At 40.3% G+C, this 21,246-nt stretch overlaps 1 protein-coding gene across 6 annotated transcripts in view; it reads left to right on the top strand.

Annotated features, from left to right (window-relative positions):
• mcf2l2 (MCF.2 cell line derived transforming sequence-like 2) overlaps window positions 1-21,246 on the top strand; it is a 121,030-nt gene that overhangs the window by 5,547 nt on the left and 94,237 nt on the right. The gene's annotated exons all lie outside the window — the stretch shown is intronic.

Genomic DNA, 21,246 nt, shown 5'->3' with positions numbered 1-21,246 from the left:
TTGTCTGATAGTTGTTGAGCTTACAGTTTTACACACTCCTGTAGTAGTATGAAAACTGGGACATGTTTTGTTGTGATTTTCCAAGTTGACATGTTGACTGATTTTGGGATATGGAGAGAAATTAATTATATTTTCATGAGTCTGCAGCATTGGTCTTGTGCAGTGTTTGGTGAATTTATTGTATATTTGCACTTTCTCTGTGTACTTCACTTACAGTACTCTAATCACTGAGAACTGGAATCGCTAAAAAGGTTTTAGGTTAGCAACAGCAGTGTGTAACTGGCTAAACAGAATTAAGTCATATGAAGCGTGTGTGTTTTATACGGTAAAAAAATATGGTTTTGCTAAATTGGTGTATAGTTTTTACAAGAGTGTTTGACTTTGCAAAGGATTTGAGCTGTTCTGCTGATTGGGTGTGTGGTTGTGCTGATTGTGTGTAGTGTTTAGAAACACCAGGCCCTGTTTTGAAAATCGTGCTTAAGCAATCGTGAATTAACTATTTTTAAATTGAGAAAACAAAACTATGATTGCGGAAATGTATAATGCTGTTTGAATTATTGGGGGCTCAAGTGCATATTATTATTATGATTTAATAACTAGCCTTAAAAAACAAAAGGCATATTACTGACTTTCAACATAGCAATGTTATGTGTTGAGAAAGTAATGAAACATTACATTATATTACATTACATTACATTTCATTTAGCTGACGCTTTTATCCAAAGCGACTTAAAATAACTGCATTTAAACCCGAGGGTACATACCAAGGACGACAAGAATCAAGAAAGTACAATTGCTTCAAAATAAAGCAAAACTACAAAGTGTGCTATAAGTAAGTGCCATTTAACTGCTACTAAAGTGTTAGGTTCAAAAGTTGTTAGTAGTTTTTTTTTTTTCTTATTCAAGGTAAAGTCGGAAGAGGTATGTTTTTAGTTTTCGGCGGAAGATGTGTTAACTTTCTGATGTCCGGATGTCAATGGGGAGCTCATTCCACCATTTAGGAGCCAGGACGGAAAACAGTCGTGTTTTTGATGAGTGTTTAGCTTGCAGTGAAGGAGCAACGAGCCGATTAGCCGAAGCAGAAACATCAGCCATGTATCTCAAAGAGGTGTCCAGGATGCTGGTCAATTCTCTGTCTTCCACATCCTCTGCTCCTCTAAGAGCGACTCTGCTGCTATGGACAATCAGTTTAAATTAGGGTCAAGACAGGCAGCAATGAGGAGATGTAACATGATAAAATCAGTGGACAGTGCAGTGACTCAAAACTCAGTATGCACACCGACTGAACAAGCGCTGTGTCTAGACTTATTGATTGAGCAACCAAAACCACAGTTTTGCTTTTGACTCTGTACTTATATTTGGTAGTGGGTGTGCATTATGTGAGGTTTCTGCTATTTTCTGTGTAGACAGGAATTTTGTTCTACTTTAAGTAGCAGGGCTGAACATATTTCCTCTCAACTGCCTCTTCATGTATGACCGTAAGAGGATTAACCATAGAGGGCAACTTCAGGAGGATCTAATAAAGAACATCTTATTACCTGTGTAAGTGTAAATGTGTTTGCCCTGCAAGGCTGCATCCTTTACACTTTGGTTACACATTTACACTAAATTCACAAAAGCTCTAAAACAACAAGCCATGGTGGATGCTGATTTATTGAAAGTTCTTATTTTAAACGAGCAGACCTCTGACGTATGTGTGCTTCAGGAACGTTGAGCCATTCAGAGAGGCTTTGGAGGAGGACGAGGAAGAGGTGGAAGGAAGAGAAAGAGGCGTGGGTTAGTTTACGAGTGGTGTTACTGGGAGACAGGAGGCGCTAGATGCTTACATCAACCTCAAGTAAGATATGTGTGCCCTGTAGCTTGGGATCTGTGGTTTCAGATGTGTTTGGCTGACATGTGCCTGATTGGTTAATGAGATGCAGATGAAAATGGGGATTTGATCATTCAAACCACCTGATGATGTGGAGAAACACACAAAGAACAGATAACAAATAGAAACAAACCTTCTACTCTCTGCCAAAAGAAAATCTTTATGGCTGTAATGAAGAAAACTTAGTGTACATTGAACTTTCCTTAGGAATATGCAGGTTAACATGACAGGAATGCTCATGAACACAGCATCAAACTGTTTGGCAAATTTGATGTATATGGGCTTCAAGACAAACCATACACCTAGTGAGCAACTTTCGTATCAGGGTGCCATCCCTTTGCAATCCTTAACAAATCTGGAAAACTATCAGAAAAATAAGTCGGAACTATGACATCATAAATTTTTGTTTCACCTATTACTTTAATGAAAGAATATATCTCCAGTGTTGATTGTTATTTATAAATCGAAAGTGAGCATGGAAACAGGTGCTGCTGCAGTGTTTGTTTTATTTTACTTTATTTTAATCAGTATAACTGATTGCTTTACAGGTGCTTTACTCATCAACCAGCATCTGAGAACTTATTTGCCGTATTTACTTCTGATTTATAGCTGAAAAGAATGTGTATTCTACTTTAAGCACCGCCATTACAACTTAATTGCACAGCAACCCTGTAAGCGGATGCATACTTAGTACATACTGACTTCAGCGGCTGCTGTTGTGCTGCTTCCACAACATGATCAGTGTTGACAAAGTGTAACGGGACACATGAAAAAATAGAGGGGAAGGATGCAGAGGGGAAGGGAGGGCCCCGCTGCCTAAAGAGAGTATTGTTGAGAATAATTGTCTAAAACCCTGGTAAGAACTGAGCCGCTCAGCTGGTCACAAGGCTGCCAGGAGAGGCTCAGACCCCTGCGCTAACAAAAACACACACTCACACCCGGACTCTCACACATTCACATGCCCCTCTCACACACACTAAAGAGAAAGAGAGAAGTATTGGGGAGAGCTGACAGCCCTCAGGACTGGGCTGTCTTGGTACTGGACCTGTGTGTGTGTGAGTGAGTGTGCGTCTGTGTGTTATTTGTTATGCTGCTGTGGATGTCCGACTGGATGCCTATTTAGCTGTACGGCCCGGCCCCTTCCTTCTGTGTGGATTTGCTTCAGAGCAAGGACAGCAGCAACATGGGATCGGTGATGTGTAAGTGATGAACATTTGATTTCAGTTATTTACAGTGTTACTGGTGTGTGGGGCTTGTGAATAGGGTACACGCTCTGTACCTAGTGAGTCTGATAGAAGCTAAGAACTGGAACAAGTTGAGACAGTATATGGAATGCCCGCTTGTTTGTACCATCTTGGTATTGATGGGAACCATTAAACAACTTGCTGCCATGAGAGTGTCGGCTAGGATCTGTTTTTAAGTGAGGTGGACTTGGAGTCCTAAGGTGTGACTGCAGTAACCTGAGTATGCTCATTGATAACTTTTAGTATGCCAGTGGAGCTCAGTGATAACCAGGGGCCCTCCAGAGGGCCATTGGTCCAAAGGAAAAGATGAATTATTGCCTGTGATGCAGAGTTTGTGCACTTCAGCTGTGTTGACAATAATATTGTGGTACAGGCTACCTCCACTACAATTTGTGTAATACATGTTATGTGATTAATAAATAAAGTAAACACATCAGTCCCAACATTTTGACAGGTAACTGGGTTTTAATTGTTTTTACGAGACAATGTGGAGGCTTCTGCATTCATGCATGCACACACACACACACACGCACACTCACACAGGTCACAGGGACAAGTGCATGCAAATGTTCTGTAATAGGCTTTACTTGCTAATGCAGAGATTATGACAGAAACACAGACAGAGAGAAGCAGCTGAGAGGCACCTTGGAGGCTCTATCGGACACACATGCAAGAAGAGCTGCAGTAGGATTGCTTTAGAGCAAAGAAACTGTGCTTGTGTGTGTGTCTGTGTAAGCGTGTGTAAGGGACAGAAGAAGCATCCCGGGAATATTGTCTCTGCTGCAGAGTTGGTGGCCAGGCTTCATTGATAGATGCAGTAGAGAGGAACACGCACACTGAGTGGTGGATGTATAACTGGAGATGGATGCTGTAGACAGGCTGCGATACCAGACCCTCCCATCTAGGTGTCCACACTGTGGTAAATACGGCCGTGCCTATTCCACCATGCGGATCTCTCTGGAAGAGATGGAGTCTTACTATCACTTCCTGGGAGTGTGTAAGAAGTCAGCTATACTAAAAAGTACGTCTGTCTGTTCCTGCCTCATGTCTATTTATGTATTGTTGTTAGTCACCAGAGTCTAGTTTTTAGTTTAGTTCTATTTAGCATTTAGCTTAAGGTCTATGAACAGTGTTGCAGTCTTGTTTTTGGTCAAAAGAACGTGACACAGTTGGCAGGTTGGCATAATTATGTCTTTAACTGAGCCCTTTATTGTAGTAGGTCCCTGTGTCTGAAGAGTAATTTACCTCACATGGTTCAACGATTAATGGTTGAAAATAATTATAAGATTTGATAAATGTGTTAGTTGTCACACTGTGGTTGAGTAGCAGTGTACAAGCAAAATTGAGGTACATTTGTTGGTTAACGGCTGACTACTGAAACAGTAGCAGCCGTTAACCAGCCAGTTTTTGATGGATAGTGTTCGATCAAGGTGATTGTAATGGATATTTGACTTCACTTCTTGATAATTAATTGAAAGTAGACGTTAGTATTAAGAAGAAGAAAAACAAATGAACAAAACAGACTCTATAACAGGGATTTTCTTGCATAGAGAATTGTGAGTCGCCTGGCTCTGTCTGATTTTGTGCCGCTTCCATACAGGAGAAACTGCTCATAGTGATAATGTTTGTCCCGAACCAAAATTATTTTTACAAACAGATGACACACTCACACACACAAAAACACCCACACACAAACACACACACACACACACACACACACACACACACATACACATTTTACACTGTGTACTGACTCTGTGTGCTTGGGCTTGGGTAGTGGAGCTGTGCATGGCTCCCTGGGTGTCTGCCCCCGGCTTGGTGGAGCTGTGGCCGGGCTGTGCACCCTCCGGCTCAGGCAGTGGAGCTGTCCGGGGACCCTGAGTGTTTGGCCCGAGCCTGTTTTGGTCCTGAGCTTGGTTGTTACAACAGGTTGTGCAAACTTACTTCATTAATGGACAAGTTCACCAGGTTCAATACAAACAATACTGCACCAGTTTTGTATTCTGTTGAAGTTAGCACAAGGCCTTTCAAATCCACAGACTCCACATTGTACAACTAGTAGTAAGTGTGTTGTGATCCTTTCGTGTGTCTGGTAGTGCAACCAACTAAATAATATATCATTATCCCCTGAAAAGGAATGTGAATACGGTGGCCAATTATTCTTTACTTTTGTACACTAGAGTTACACATCAGGACAATACACAGATGAGCATTAAAGGAACTATCCGCTCAGATTTATATTATTTGTGTATAAACAATCCCAAAAATCTATTATTTCATCATTTTTTGCTGCAAATCTAAACATACCTCCACTTTGAACCACTGTTTATATGTATTCTACTGTGTTTTTGTTCGTTAAACTTCATTAGCTTACAGTTTTTCACAATTGTTAGCACACGTTTTTCAAAACAATAACGGTTTTCTCAAAACTGCAGACAGAAAACTGAAAACCTCAAACACAAAATGCTAAACCTGACACTCCCTTTGCAAGATGACTCTTTGCCATCAAATCTCTTACCTTTTCACAAAATGGAACTCGTGTTTTCATTTGGTACACACAGCCATATTTTCAAATGAAACACACATACCATTCATTGAGTACACACAACTAAGCATTTGCTTGCACACTACCAAGCATTTACAGCACACTGAAGTGCAAAACTGAAAACACAATCATCAAAATGGAACACACCATATGAATGACTCTGGAGAATGAGCCATTTCTCTTTTTGTAAAATGTCTCAGTGTAGGCCCACTTTTTCATAGTCAAACATAAAACAGCACACAAATATGCATAATAAAAAGGGTTATTACGGGACACAGAGAACAGTACAGTACTGTTAACCCCCCCCCTTCACCAAAATTATTTAGGCATCAGGCCTCCGGTTCCTATCTGGCCAGAGGGCCTCATCCACATCACAGGCAATGTTCTCCCTGTCCAATCAGCGTTGGAAGAAACACCTTGAGTGGCGCATGAAGCCCTGACAGGCCTCGACACTCACGTCGCCACAAGCCTCCTCCATGGCCTGGAGCAGTGGGACCCGGTCCCACTGGCTTTCATTCATATACCTTCCACCTCCAAGCTGAAAATGATTTTCTCAATGGGATTCAGGAAAGGAGAATAAGGTGGAAGGTATAGAACGGAAAAATGTGGGTGGTCCTGAAACCACTCACACACTTGAGCAGCCCGGTGGAAGCTCACATTGTCCCAGATGACAACGTGATCGATCTGCTGTGGGTCATCTACCTGGCCAGTTGGTACCAGCAGGTCATGCAGGCCATCCAGGAAGACGAGGAGACGGGCAGCGTTATAGGCCCCTAGGTGGGCATGGCGGTGCAAGATCCCATGGTGATTCATTGCAGCACACATTGTGATGTTCCCACCACGCCGGCCGGGGACCTCAACAATGGCCCGCTGGCCAATGACGTTTCTGCCCTGTTGCCTCCTCCTCACCAGGTTGATTCCCACCTCATCAATACAGATGTACTGGTACAACACATGAGCTGTGTCATGCTCCTGGATACGTTCTGGGTTTGTTCCCTTGGGGTTGAATGCACTTATTGTAAGTCGCTTTGGATAAAAGCGTCAGCTAAATGAAATGTAATGTAATGTAATGTAAATCCGCTGACACAGACAGCATGAGAATGCAAGTTACAGTATGGACACAGAGAGGTCAACACAGTGGGCTACAGTGAGACACTGTAGAAAAGGAACAATATTGGATTTCAGGTACAATACCTACATGCATGTGTCAGTGCTGAATGTATGGTACTTACAAGAACAAACTCTCGCCGTAACTCCTTCATGTCTGTGTTCCGTTCAAATGGGACCCTGAACACTTGTTTCATCCGCATGGCAGTCATATGAAGAATACGGTCCAATGTAGAGAGGCTGACGGTCTGGACGTTTCTAAATGTAGCATGGTCAGCCAGGATCCTAGTTTTTATTTGTCTGAGTGTGATAGCGTTGTTCTCACGAACCATATCTACAATTTCAGTCTCCTGTTCGGCTGTGTAAATGCGGTGAAATTGCTCAACAGACCTGAATGTTTAGAGATTTGAGTATTTGTGTGTTGTAGGTTGATGCTTTGAGATTTTAATTGAGAAGTGTGTGCAACAACTGAACATTGTGTGTAGTGTTTTGACAACAATGTGATGTGTAATTGACATCAGTGTGTAAAGAATGAAAGTCAGAGACTAATGCAGATAAGGGAGTGTGAAGTTGAGCCAAATTGGGTCGAGTGATTGGTACATGAAGTGAAGGTTGTGCAAATTGTGCTGAATTTTCGCTTTTTGTGTGTTAACAACTGAGAAAAACTGTAGTTTAAGGTCACTCCAAGTTTGGCTGAAATTGAACCCCAATGAGTGGAAAGCACCTCACCACATCTTTACAACAGAAATGCACCATATCATGGTTAAATTAAAAACAGGAAATCATCCTTACAGCTTCTATTAAGGTGTATTTGAAGTATTAGGTGTTACTTCAAATATGTTGACATTAACATGTCAAATACCTTAAGGATCATAAATAGTTTTCAATCGCAGTCTGTATTGCAGCAAAACAAAAGAGCATTAGCGTCGAGCCATTTCAATCAAGATCTTAAATTTGCTCTTGTAAACTCTTGATGCCCGACACAGCTCCACACTGTTTTAGGACAGAAAAAAGAGGGTATTAGGAGGAGCAGCAAGCAATCTGTTCTGTTCCCTAAACAGAGTGGTCAGTCAACACAGAGCAGCTGGTAGGAGCTGGGAATTGATTATTTGAATACATTTGACAATTGGATTAAAGCCCTATCACTGTCTCTGCCTTATCTCTGTAGCTAATATATCAAAGAGCTAAATTGTTGTACAAATATTAAAAACATATCATGCTCCTTCATCACCATGAACACACACATGTATATAGTTTTGACTTTATCTTGAATAGGATACTGTCTGTCCCGCTGCTGGAAATACCTACCATAGCCCCAAATATAGTTTAATCCTAAGAATAGCAAATGCTGTCTTATCTTCTGTCTGAGTTGCATTTGCTGAAAATGACATGTTTTAGGTGTTTGTGTTGTCATAACTCAACGTGTGTTTTGACTAATGGGAAAAACCTCCTTGATCAAGCTCTTAAATGCTTTGATATATGGTGACGGCAAAAAAAGGAGACACACTCTTGAGTAAACACGTTCTTACATCACTGAGGGATAATGATACCTATATGTCTGTAGCGAGTCAATCTTTATTTTGTTTTCAAGCCCACTTTTGTCAGGAGTATATATTTAATGAGCTGATAATGATATACATTATAGTGTGTGATTGTGTGAATGTGTGTATGTGTGTGAGACATGTTATCAGCAGACGCTGTCATTAGACATCCTCTGATTGTCTTCTTGCGCTGACGCCTTCTTCCTGATAACCAATAGGAAACCCCCCTCCACCAGGACCTTGAGGAACTCATACCCAAAAATAACATAAGCTCTGTATGGTGTGTGTCTGTGTGTGGGAACACGTAGTTTCTGTCGATGCACTTTCTTATTGAAATCATTAGGGCAAGACAAACATAGATCTTTGGGGCTGTTGCTGATACCGATATTGGGGAGTATATCAACAAACCTCTTTTTGACTGTGATTGTCTGCGTCTTCAAAATGTATGGCTCTGTCTTTTCATCATGTGATATTTGTTATCTTTTTTTAGGAAGGGAGGATGTAATGTATTATTTAGGCCCTGGAGATCACACGTTTTAGCTTACAGCACATCTACACTGGCGTCACCAAAAGTTCTCCTGACGTCTTCGTCTGTGTCTTGTGCTCTCTAATCCTGAGATATTTGTTTTCTTTTCAAACCTACTGCAGACCTTTTTTACCAGGGGGCTGGCAAGAGAAACTCCACAGAAAGCTAAAGCATCCCACTCAGACAATACACCTACAGTGTGCACATACTGGTGTGGAGAAAATGATGAAAAATGCCCTAATGTCACAAGAAATTGAAATTCCTTGGATTTTTCTTCTCTCTTCTCTGACCAATACTGCCTCCTTACACCAAGTTATGTGGAAGGCAGTTTTTTGCAATCTTGCTTAGAACCAACCTACAAACAAATGATAAGGGCTGAAAACATAACCTTCTTGTCAGAGGTAAATACCTCAGTCAGTAGTTGAAATCCACTGGCTCAAGAGAAATGATGAGCCTCAGCTGGAGAGGGAGGAATATGTGAGACAAAGAGAAGGAGAGAGAGAGAGAGAGAGAGAGAGAGAGAGAGAGAGAGAGAGAGAGAGAGAGAGAGAGAGAGAGAGAGAGAGAGAGAGAGAGAGAGAGAGAGAGAGAGAGAGAGAGAGAGAGAGAGAGAGAGAGAGAGAGAGAGAGAGAGAGAGCGCTCTATAGTGAGTCATGATCTGAATCTCACAGAGGTTTAGAGTTTTTATGTAAAGTAGGCCGAGCATTTTCTGCTCTGTTGCCTTCCTTGTGGGGGTAAGAGCTATGTACATGTGAGAGTCAGTCAGCAGAAACAGCTCTTACTGGTCAACAGATTATCTCAGTTCACACAACAAAGCCTCATTTGTAATATTCAGATAAATGCAGTTTCAGACCTAAGAATTCAAAATACGCAAATATGCGTAAGTATTAAGTGATTGATCCAATTTTACGACTAAAACGCAAAAAACGTAACTACATGTTCAGCATACATTCAACTCGTTTTTAAAGTATAATGTTTTAAAAAGTTTTTAAAAGATAAACATTTTGCACACATTTGAGAATTGTGTCTGACAGAACATGGAGTATCCTTGCCTTTGTGATTTAAGTGATATCATTGTGATGACCTGTAGTTGATTACACAAATGTGTGTCTTAGTGTCATTAGAAGAAATCTATTGGACTGATAAAGGACAGGATAAGTAAACTGATACAGTGTACAATCATCATTTTGTCCTGTTTTCCTCTTAAAGGAATAAAGTAGTAAGCAATGTGTGTGTGTGTGTGAGTGTGTGTGTGTGTGTGTGTGTGTGTGTTTGTGTTTGTGTGTGTGTGTGTGTGTGTGTGTGTGTGTGTATGTGTATTTGTATGTGTCATAATGACAAAATATATATACTATACTAGTTATAACAAGAGGAATGTCAACATGAGGACAGGTACTGTATCTGCTGTCACCCCATCACAACCTGGTCTGAACAATTTCATTGTATTATATAATGCAGACTCAAACTTAATGATAGAGAAAACTTGAGTTGTATTTCTCTGATACATTTATTGCACTTGCTGAGGTACAGTCTGAGCTCCTGGCCTCTCTGCCTGAAGGTCATGAGATGTCCAGGTCCTGCTGGCTCTGGGTGCACTCGTCACATGTCCACTCTAACAAGAAACTGTAAGTTAGCTGAAAAATGACAAGAGGCCTTTATAATTCTCACACTTACTGTCGTCCTTATTAAATATTATGCCCTAATCCTACCTATAGTCCATGTGTGGCCCTCATGGTATCAGGGTAATACCACCACTCCTGGCTCAGCTTCTAGGTCTCTTACAGTCAAATCGAGGATTATACCTTTCTGGCCAGGAGACATTCACCTGAGAGTTGTTTTTGTAGATCTCATTGACTTTTACATTCCCCCCTCACCTGCATTTCCAAATGAAGACATGATAATTAAGATGATGACACACTGATATATATTTATAGCCTTTCAACCATTCCAGGAATGAAGAGCACCAGTTATGTGTGCCAGGCTCTGTCTCCTCTGCTGAAGCACATCATCTGTCTGTGCCTCTCTCACACAATGGACCTAAGTTGCCTGCTGTGCTGTGGAGCGTCTCTTGACTTCTTTGACTTCTCTTTCTATTCATGGATTTCAGATTAGGTTTGAGAAGTGAACGTCTCATCGCTGCTGTGAACTGTGAACATCTCAGGTCACAGACATAGGTATTGGAAGACGTACAATTAAATAACAGAATAAATTGATCATCACTTACTTCAACTATTTGACATTTTTTAATATGTTTAGCATTATCAGAATAATCCATACATACCAAAATGTAGAGCACAGTATTGAAGCTGTACAACACAGTATGTCTTTGTCCAGATGCTGAGACATTACAAAGGTGCCTCTGTCACAGAGCCTTTTCAACATTTCAGCATGTTCCAACATAAATCTACTGAATAACCCCTTTCTGAGATCACAATGCAGCAGCAACGCATTTCATCTTCAATGTAATCAATCCAATCACATCGTTGACAAACCATATGTTTTTCAGCAACAAAACTATCATGCTGCAACTCCTCAGCAGAGACATTTTCCTCCTGGAATAGAGGCTGTTACAGTGCATGCTTTTCTGCGAGTTTGTATGCCCTGGGTACACCTTTTTCTTTCCACTTTGTCTTTCATGATGTGACAACACTATCCAAAAATTTGAGTTGAGACACAAAGGGGACTAAGTTAGTGGTTTGTGTTAAAGGGATAACTTTTTGGGTTAGTGGAGATTTGTCATCATTCTCACAGTACTCACTAAAAGGTGAAGGAACAATGTTGGTTGGAGGACGGCCTCACAGCTGCTGGTGTTAAGTTCGAAGAGCCAACGTTTGGCCACATAAAGTCTGAGGACATTTGATTTCCTTCAGTTTGCCCCCATTTTTTAATGGCAATCAATACTAAATAAAAGCATTGATGTGAAGTTGTAGCATCCATTGAGCCAGACAATATGTACATGCAGAGAGTGTATTTGTAATTTAGCTTATAAACACACACTCAGACTTCTTTTAAAAGACGAGAGAGTAGATGACATATTTACAGCACCATATGATGTTTCAGCCAAGCAATAACTTGGCATTCTAAATTATTGTACTCAATTGTTGCCATTGGCCTCTTATTCTACAACAGTGTGGACACACAATCAATAAAAGCCTATGATTCTCATCTAATGCACCAGTCCTCACACAGTTTATCGTTATTATTAACTGCAGAGAAATATGATTTAAATGCTGTCCACTAGTTGTGCTTTGTAATTTATTGCAATTACATTTTCATTTTTGAAATGCATTGTCAATTGTCAATTTGTCAATTTATTAGATGTGCAAATATGTTTTTCCCATAGACATGCTTTATACGCTGTTTTAGACCCCAGCCTCACAATACCTTTTTTTCAATTTTGTGGATTTGTCAGCATTTCAGCTGATTTTCATATCAGCATGCTGTTGGACTGAAGTGGAATGGTGCTTTTGCGTGAAATTACGTGCAGGATATTTGAAAGAAAGTCAATGAACTGGGTCTTAGACCCTTAAGTGTATATTATTGTGTATCTTCTCTTGACAACTCAAAACAGGTCAGGGAAATTGGAAAGTGGTTTTGGTTTAATATAAATACAGTAAATTCTAATCCAACAGCTTTCAAATGAATCCAACAGCTTTCAAATGAACATTTACAAAGTTACACCAGCCATCCACTCTGATCCCCTTCCTACAAGGCACTGTATCTTGATTGGAAAGATAAAATGTATTCAGTGAACATATAGTTATCCACTATGAACAGATTTTTAAAAGCTAATCTGTTATCCCCAGAGTTTCCTGTAGTTGAATAAAGGAATATATAGACACAAAATGTGATGTTATTAATCGACCACACATTCTCTTTTTTTCCTTCCTTTCCTCAAAGTTGTTTATTTTGAAAACTTTTGTGCTGGGCTGAGGAATGAACACACATACAATATAGTACACAGTAATGTTGTGTGAAAATACAGTCGTGTTTATGCCCTTGTGGGAAGTAGTTCTCAAACACATGTGATGACTGGATAGCCATTGTACTGAAAACAATGTGTGTGGTTGTCTGTGTTCAGTATGTAAAGTGCACGTGTTTCCATGTTTACACTTTAAACGTTTTTTCCAAACTTTAAGTGTGAGACATAACATATCACTGCATAAACAAGTCTTTTTGTAAAAAATAACAATACATAAATACAGACAAACTCCATACATAGAAAAGTTCACAGAAGCTGTACATGTGGGATATCATGAATCTTGTTCCTAGTCTTGTGTAGGTGGTCCATGTCCCTGAACACCTGACCTGTAAACAAGCAGTTTGGTTCTGAATTGTGTGTTTGGGTTTTACAATATGTTGATGTTTTTCTTCGTTTCCAAGGCAGAGCTAGTGATCCACATTCATGAGACTGTTGTCAATGATGAGAAATCAGAAACAGTGGTAGCTGATTGGTTCGTGTCTTCCTGATATGTAGGGTCATAGGCTGTAGGCCTGTGGTTGAGCAAAGGTATGAAGGTTTCACTGTAATCTTCTATGATGGCAAAGAACGTGGACTTCAGTTCATCATCTGGTATATAAAGTTACTTCTGCAGACTGTTCACATTTTGCAGTTCAACAAGAACCTCATAAAAACAATATAACACATAGACATAACAGACACTATGACACACACACACACACACACATACACACACTGTACACACAAACACACACACACACACAGACCGGCTCTGTAGTTCTCTCTCTCCCTCCCTCCCCTCCGTCCCTTTCTTCACATGCTTGCACACCCTGCCCTTCCTCATAGGCTGTTTTCTGGACTGTGTCACTGCAGCTGGAGCTGGAAAAACTGACCACAGATACATGTAACAACTATAACACACAGAGTGGGGCTCTGCTTCAGCTGTTTGGGTCCTCTCGTGTGTGAAATGCAAGTAAAGATATACAGAAAAAACAGACAACAAAGAAACCAAGGCTTCAGAAACCTCCTGACTTGATAAGAAGAGTGTTGATGGGGATGAAGAAGTACTGCATTGCCCTGGCTGGATTCGTAGACCATGAGATTACTGTCATTTAACTGGATTACTGCTTTTTCCGGAGGGATTTACATTGACGCCTGAATGTGTGTTCAAGCCAAAGAGTTCTTAGGATGAAGCGTTCCAAACACGTTATAGGTAAAGTTCTCTCACATTTGAAAGCTTCACAGACAAGTGAAAATTATTGGTTCCCTTTGTCACATACTAACTTTGTTTATTGCTGTCTCAATTGTAACACTCCCATAAAACAAGTTGAGAAGTTATAGCTGCAGATTTACAGTTTAATCAATCATTTTCGCTATACACATACACACTGTGTATGAGCTGCATGTGCACACACGCACACACACACACACACATCTGTTGCCAGTCACTCTTTTCTCCGTCTGCCTGGTGCGTTTTTCCATTACAACAGACCTTTCTGTCACAGCCTGCTGGTTAAGGGATTAAGTTTACCTAAGATTTTATATATTACTTTATATGGCTACTTTAGTCGGCTCTCTGTTATGTGGAGCCTTTGCCCAGAGACAGTTGTTCCTTCAAATGGATTTTGGGGGGTTTGTGTAAATTTGTGTAAAAGTGTTTAAGATTCAAGATTCAAAATGCAATATTTTATTGCCATAACAACATAAGTTATTTATATTGATTGATAAATAAGTAAATCCTGTAACTCTGATATTAAGCTGAGGAGGTAGCATGTTATCTTTCAGTGTGTTGAGCTCATAGTGTCACATTAAGACTGTACCGAGTTGTCAAATGTGGTCTTGTCTTAACTCATTGTGACTTCTTCATGAAACCACTTATCATATGAAATCATTTGATTTGGCCTCATTTTCTGATAAATTTAAGCTTTAGATTGTCTCGCTGTAGATATCTCTATAGATATATTGATTATATATTTGTTGACCTTGACTTTGGATCTTTGACCTATTCGATCCAATAGTTTATCACCTGGAGATAATTTCTCTTTTTATCGGTAGACTGTTTATGCTGAATGAACATCATTACAGTTTCTCTGTGATATGTTAAGCTTAAAGGCCTTCTCCTTCTCTGACTGTGTGTGCTCCTCAGCTGATCCCTTATGAAACCCATTGTGGCTTTTTACTCCATGATACCTACTTTTACCACAACCTTAATGTCAGATGCAGGCGGAAGTGTGTATTGTGTGGCTGAAAGAGCGCCCACTGGGAGAATACAATACAGATTTATTTTTGCAGTAAATTCTATTTCGTATAGGCCTATATTTATTCATCAAAATGCTTTAAAAGTAAAAACCAAGTAATTTTCCTATGAAGTTTTTGCAGGTTCAGTCAGTTTTCATCAGATTCTGTGATCTGGCATTTCAGGGGTACTGCTGCTTCTTTTGCAACATGCAAGCACATCCCTTGTGCTTGTGTTATTAACATACTTTTAAGAGACATGCACACACCTTCTTACATGAAGATGAGGTTGTAGTTTGCCTCACTGGTCTGAACCAATTATTTTGAATCTGCACACAGCATACCATCTCTTTGTCAAGCTTTTTTTCCCCACATTACAACTCTAAGAGTTTTGCACAAGCACAACAGTGTGTACTGGCCAGCTGTTGTGTTGCTTTCTCGTTTGACTCAGACTGACCCCCAAATCCCATCCAGACACAGCCTTTCAATAGACCCCTGTCTCACTGTAGTAAACAGAGGTTACATTAATTGACCTGAACAATTATGTGTTATTACATTCCACAGCTTCCACAGCAAAGTAGCTGCTGTCTCAAAAAGACTGTATAAGAGAGGGAAGACACTAACAAGTGTCTGTGTTTTGTTGCAACTACATTTATATGTCATGTAGTGGTTATTTACTGCTACTCTATATGTATTGCATTAAATTGTATATGTTTTGCACTTTCCACACTAACCACAGGTAAGTAGCTGTAGAGAGAAGTGAGGAGATTTCATTTCACACTGCAGCAGAAAAGAGACATATTTGATTTGTAGTGACTTTTCATCCTTTATTTAATCTGTTCTGATTTTAATTCTAGTTTGATATGATTGAATAATTTTAAGGAAATTAACTTTAATTCAGCCATGGTGTTTCGTATTTTGTGTAAAATCTTTGACTAAATGAAGTATAGACATCAGCTGACACACTGTGGTGATGGAGCTTCCAGGTTTAAAATCACACAGGGTTCTCACACTTGGTCATTGCATGAAAAAGAGGCGTTCAGTTAAAGCAGCTACAGGCTCACAGCTGGTCCCTCTGTATATCTGAGTCAGACAGAATATCAAGATCTGTCACTGTCAACCTCTGCTCAGACGTCAGTGATACATGCAAATCTCACTGCTATGCAAAGCTGATCATAGTAATTATTTCTCCAACCAGTCGCCTCATTCAACCTGAGTTTGGACTTCAGCTTACAGTGAAAGTGCAAAGTCTCAGCGGCTCTACTCCAAAAGATCTGATTGGATAAACTTTGAATCTCTATGTTACAGTTCATCTGCTACTTAATGAAATGACTGCGGTACTGAATGGACTGACGAATGCCAATTATTAATTTGGAAAGGTGTTAAAAAACTGTCATAAATAAGCAGAATTTTCAGCGACATGCAAACATCATTGGTAAAATTATTTAATGTAATCTATGACAAAACCGTGAAATGATTAAGTGAGATATGCTACACTTGGCATACATGAAAGGTTTTCTGTTGTGTTTGAGGAGAGACCTGTGTGTGCACTTACAGCATCTAAAGCCACGCAAACTTTAGCTTATGGCTCAGAGGTGGAATGTGGGAAAATACAACAAGAGAGTGTGAGACACAGAGCTTCAAAAGCTGCTTTCAGACATGCACTGAACTCCAGAGACCCTCTGAGAGGTATACGTGTGAACGCAAATGTCTGAGTGAGAGCCTCAGGAGTTTCTGTGGACTTTACCCACCTGGTCACCTTGTATAATGTCACAAACATCCAGAGGAGCCGATCTCAGAACACAGGAGGAGATCCTCAGCTGGATTCACAGCGAAAGAGTGGACGTGTTGTTGACATTTCTAACGCGCAACAGACGCAAACATGAAAATGCTCAAATAAGTAGGAAACAAAAATCTCCGGATAAAAAAGCAGAGCCACACAAGTAGAAGACATCAACGAAAATGTCAAGAGATGTGGTGATGAGAGCCAACGTCTGTGTTGGGATGCTGTAAATAAAAACCTGTGATTTCTGCAGAGGAATGAATACGTTACTTCCTGCCTTTGCCTGCTGCACCACCCCTCACCTGAATCCTGTGGAGGATTTGTTGCTGTTTTGAACATATTTGTACAAAGCATCTGCATTGTGCATGTGTAGAGGAAACCTGCTAAAAGAAGTCCAAACCAAATTTTTTTGAGTTCCTCCGCACAACATTCAGTCTCACAATGTCAATATTAGTCTATGTGCATAGATAGCTAAATAAGTAGGAGTTGTCAAGCCAAGAGCTGAAATTTTTCATTCAAGAACAGGAATGATTAAATCAATAGCATTTACCAATATAAGAGCAGAAAGCCTTCATACTCTGTTACTTCAGATTATTATTATTTATTTATTTGATTAGGACAGTGCACATTAATCAATATGTCAGCCAGAGCATCAATATAAATATGCCGGAGTTAGCTTAATTGCTAATTTTCATCCGTTGTCCTAAGGCAAGTCAAGAACATAAAAACAACATACCAGTATACAAAATAGATTAAAAAAACACTTTTACACACAAAATAAGTCCCCATATCAAGAGTCCATGTTAAAAAATTAGAATGACCAAAGGTTACATATGAGAGCAGGTCTGGCTTGCTACTAACCACTGTTTAAGGTTTTTTCTAAAGGTGGTGTAAGTGGCAGAGTCTCTAACATGTGTTGGTAATATATTCCAGGACTGTGTTCCTCTGATGGACACCACCATTTGACCAAATTTGGTCTTGCGGCGTTGTATTTCGCAGTCACCTCTAGTTAGTGCTCGTGTATTAATTGTAGGGGATTTCTTCTTTATAAAATTCTGTAATGGTGGAGGGGCTAGACCGTTCAGAACCTTAAAGATTAGACAGACATCCAAAAACAGCTGAAAACTATCGAAGTCCATGATTTTGTGTTTATTTGTAATTTTACAATAATGGTAGTATATAGGTTTTTTGTCTAGTGTTTTAAGAGTTCTATTGAATAAAGATTTGATTGGTTTTAAAGTGCTCTCAGATGTATGTGACCATGTTGTGTAACAGTACGAGATGTGAGTAAATATCATTGCATGCATATAAGTCTTTGCTGTCTCCATAGTCAGGAAAGGTCTTATATACTTGAAATTTGATCAATTAAATTTAATTGTGTTTTCAACTTTCTTAACATGCTGCTTAAAATTAAGGTTAGAATCGAAGATGACCCCGAGGTACTTAAAATATTCAACCACCTCAAGTCTCTCACCACCAACCATGACTGATGGTTGCTGTCCCGCAGTTGACTGTCGGGAGAACAACATACAGACAGTTTTCTTTGTATTCAGATGTAGACAACAGTTTTGGAGCCAATGGGACACTGGCACCATGGCTCCTGAGAGTACTGCAGCAGCATCTTTGATTGAGCTGGCATGACAGTATAATACAGTATCGTCAGCATATAGTTGCATTTTAATATTTCTACAGACATCTGATAAGTTATTGACATACAGGCTGAATAAAACAGGGCCCAATATTGAGCCCTGTGGTACTCCAGCAGAACAAGTTAGATAAGAAGATAATGAATCACCAATTTGAACTGCCTGTTTCCTGTCTGACAGGTATGATTTCATCCAACAGAGGGCGCTGTTTGAGAAGTTAAAATGGGTTAATTTGGCAATAAGCAAGTCATGATTGATGGTGTCGAAAGCACGCTTTAAATCTAGAAATACCGCAGCTACAAAGCCGCCTTTATCCAGCAGGCTTTTTAAGTTTTCCAGGAAATAGCAAGTAGCAGTCTAGATGTTTTCTAGATTGGTTGATATATTTAGAGATCTAGATCTAGGTGTGAGCTATTGAGGCAACACAACAACATCTTGGCACAATGAACCGATTATGTTTTTCCTGTTTTGTAAGCAGTTTATGCACACCTCTATTCAGAGTTTATCTTTCGTTAGCATGTGAACGGTCGGCAGGGATGCTGCTGAGAGCCCCACGCATTAGAAACAGGAAATGAAAGTAAAGTGTCACCAGAGATGTGGCTTCTGTCCAGTCACAAGAGGGGCAGTTTTGTTTTGTGAAAATGACATAAAATGTTGCCTTTTAAAATTTTATAATTTTAAAGAGAATAGTAGGGGACTGATGTTTACTGAAGAAATATCTAGAGAAATGGTAATGTGGTTTCACAAAGACTTAATTGGAATTAAGTGGACTGTTGAGTCTTGGAAGAAGTATACAATCCACTGAATACCGTTCTAGTTCATCTTGTGTACTTACACTGTCTGAGAAGTAGGAACTGCCTTTGTCAAACTGAGGAATGTCTGTCTTTCAAGTCTTCCTTCAGGATCTCCAGCTTTCCGCCTGGAACCATCATTACAATTACATTAAAGTGGAGTCTCTGCCCAATATAGACACAAATGACAGCTGACTACTCGGCAACTAATTGTAGGGATCCAAAATGTATACAGAAACTTTGACACGTAACTTCCACAACGCTCATCTCTAAACCCAATCTGTAAGTTTAAGTTTCCAATCGGCCCCATGATCATGTCCACTGGCAGTGTAACACGGCCGGACATCTGCTCACACGAGTGCTTCCTGCACTTACCCTCTGCCTCCTCAGTTCTCCGTTAGTTTATTTAAAAACTGTGTTTCTCTCTGGACTTGAAGTGGTCATACATCACGTTTGCCTCCACCACTCCTGTAATGTTCCAACAATGCAGAATGTCATCTCCGCTTAAGTGCAGGGATCTGGTTGCATAATCCTGCTGTCCCACATGTTAATGGACAGTTAGATAGTATTGATTTCTCTGCCCATCCCTGTTTTTGTATCCAGTGATTTGTGCATGTTTTCCCCAATTTGCTCAATCTTTCATTAATTTATTTTTTACGATTTATGTTTATGTTTAGCAACAATCTCTGATTCAAACAGCTACTAAAATGAAATATGGAAGCTGTAGTGGTAAACTGCTGGTGTGTTTGTGCAAGGTGCTCCCTTTTTTGTCTACCAGAGAATAGAACACGAAGTGAATCAGCAATACTTTCTCAGTGGAAAAGTCTGTAAAGGAAGCTCTTTTATTAATAATCTTGGTAGGTCAGCAGACTCAGATACTAAGAACAGAGGTGCATTGATATAGTCCAGGCTCACTAACAGGCATTGTGCTCTCCCTTTCCTTCTGTCTGCCGCTGGCCCCATCAACACGCAAACTACCCAAGCATATTTTGGAGTAATAAAGCAGCGTCAGTGATAATGCATGTCTTTATTATCTGTTACAGAGAAGGGTCTGTTTACCATACATTGCACTTAGAGCTTCAGGCTGCAGAGGGACCCATCAAAACCATGAAACCAGAACAGGGCACAGTCTAATTCATGGACACATATGCAGACTCTTAAAGACATGTCTGAGAATGCTTTGTTCTGGTTTGCTCTATATGTTTATGTGAATGTTAGTCAGAAATAGATGGTTACATAATAGGCTACAGCATTTGACCAAGGAGCAGTTAGAAAAACGTTCTTTATTGACTCTATATGATCATTTAATTTTCTAAACTCAGCTAAAAACATATATTACAAGGTTTATTCAGGTTGTTTCTCCTCCAAAGTAGTAGCCTGGATGCCAGACGAACTTAGCCCCGCCCACAACATTTTTGATCGGGCAGTTCGGTCTGGAGTCACTCCGTTGGGAAAAAATGATGCCCGACCGGGCCAATCAGATTGTCAGGGCGGGCTTTATACGATGATTGACAGATGATCAACGGTAACGGTTGAATTCGTTTTCAACAAACATGCCTGCCGCTGGCGAGCTGAGATGTGTAGATGCTACCATTGAGTCTGTTTTAGAAGACATCGACAGTGCATTTACTTTGAAAGAGGAACACAGACCGTGGAGGCGACGCCAAAGCACCGCGCTAATCCCTATCGCCCCGCGTTTGGCTGTTCACAACGGACACTGAAGCGACGCTGAACCGCCGGGCAGCGATAATAATATCACCCGTTGATCCAGTAGATCGCTGCACCGCGCTGTGCCAAGGCTGCCTCGCGGTGCTTCAGCCTCCGGTGTGACCGGCACAAAGTTTTAACATGGGAGTGGATGGGAGCCAGCTGTTGTAGGATTGGTTGTAGGTCTATCCAATTGAGCGAAGAGGAATTTTACTTCCTGGTCAGTTGAAACACGCCCCATAATCACAGCCCAATGGAGCGGTCTCAGACTCACATTCTGACTAGAATT

The sequence above is a fragment of the Platichthys flesus genome, chromosome 9 (genome assembly GCF_949316205.1).
Source record: "Platichthys flesus chromosome 9, fPlaFle2.1, whole genome shotgun sequence".
Lineage (NCBI taxonomy): Eukaryota > Metazoa > Chordata > Actinopteri > Pleuronectiformes > Pleuronectidae > Platichthys > Platichthys flesus.
The sequence above is the reverse complement of the archived record's forward strand: the minus strand, read 5'-3'. Positions and strand labels throughout refer to the sequence as shown.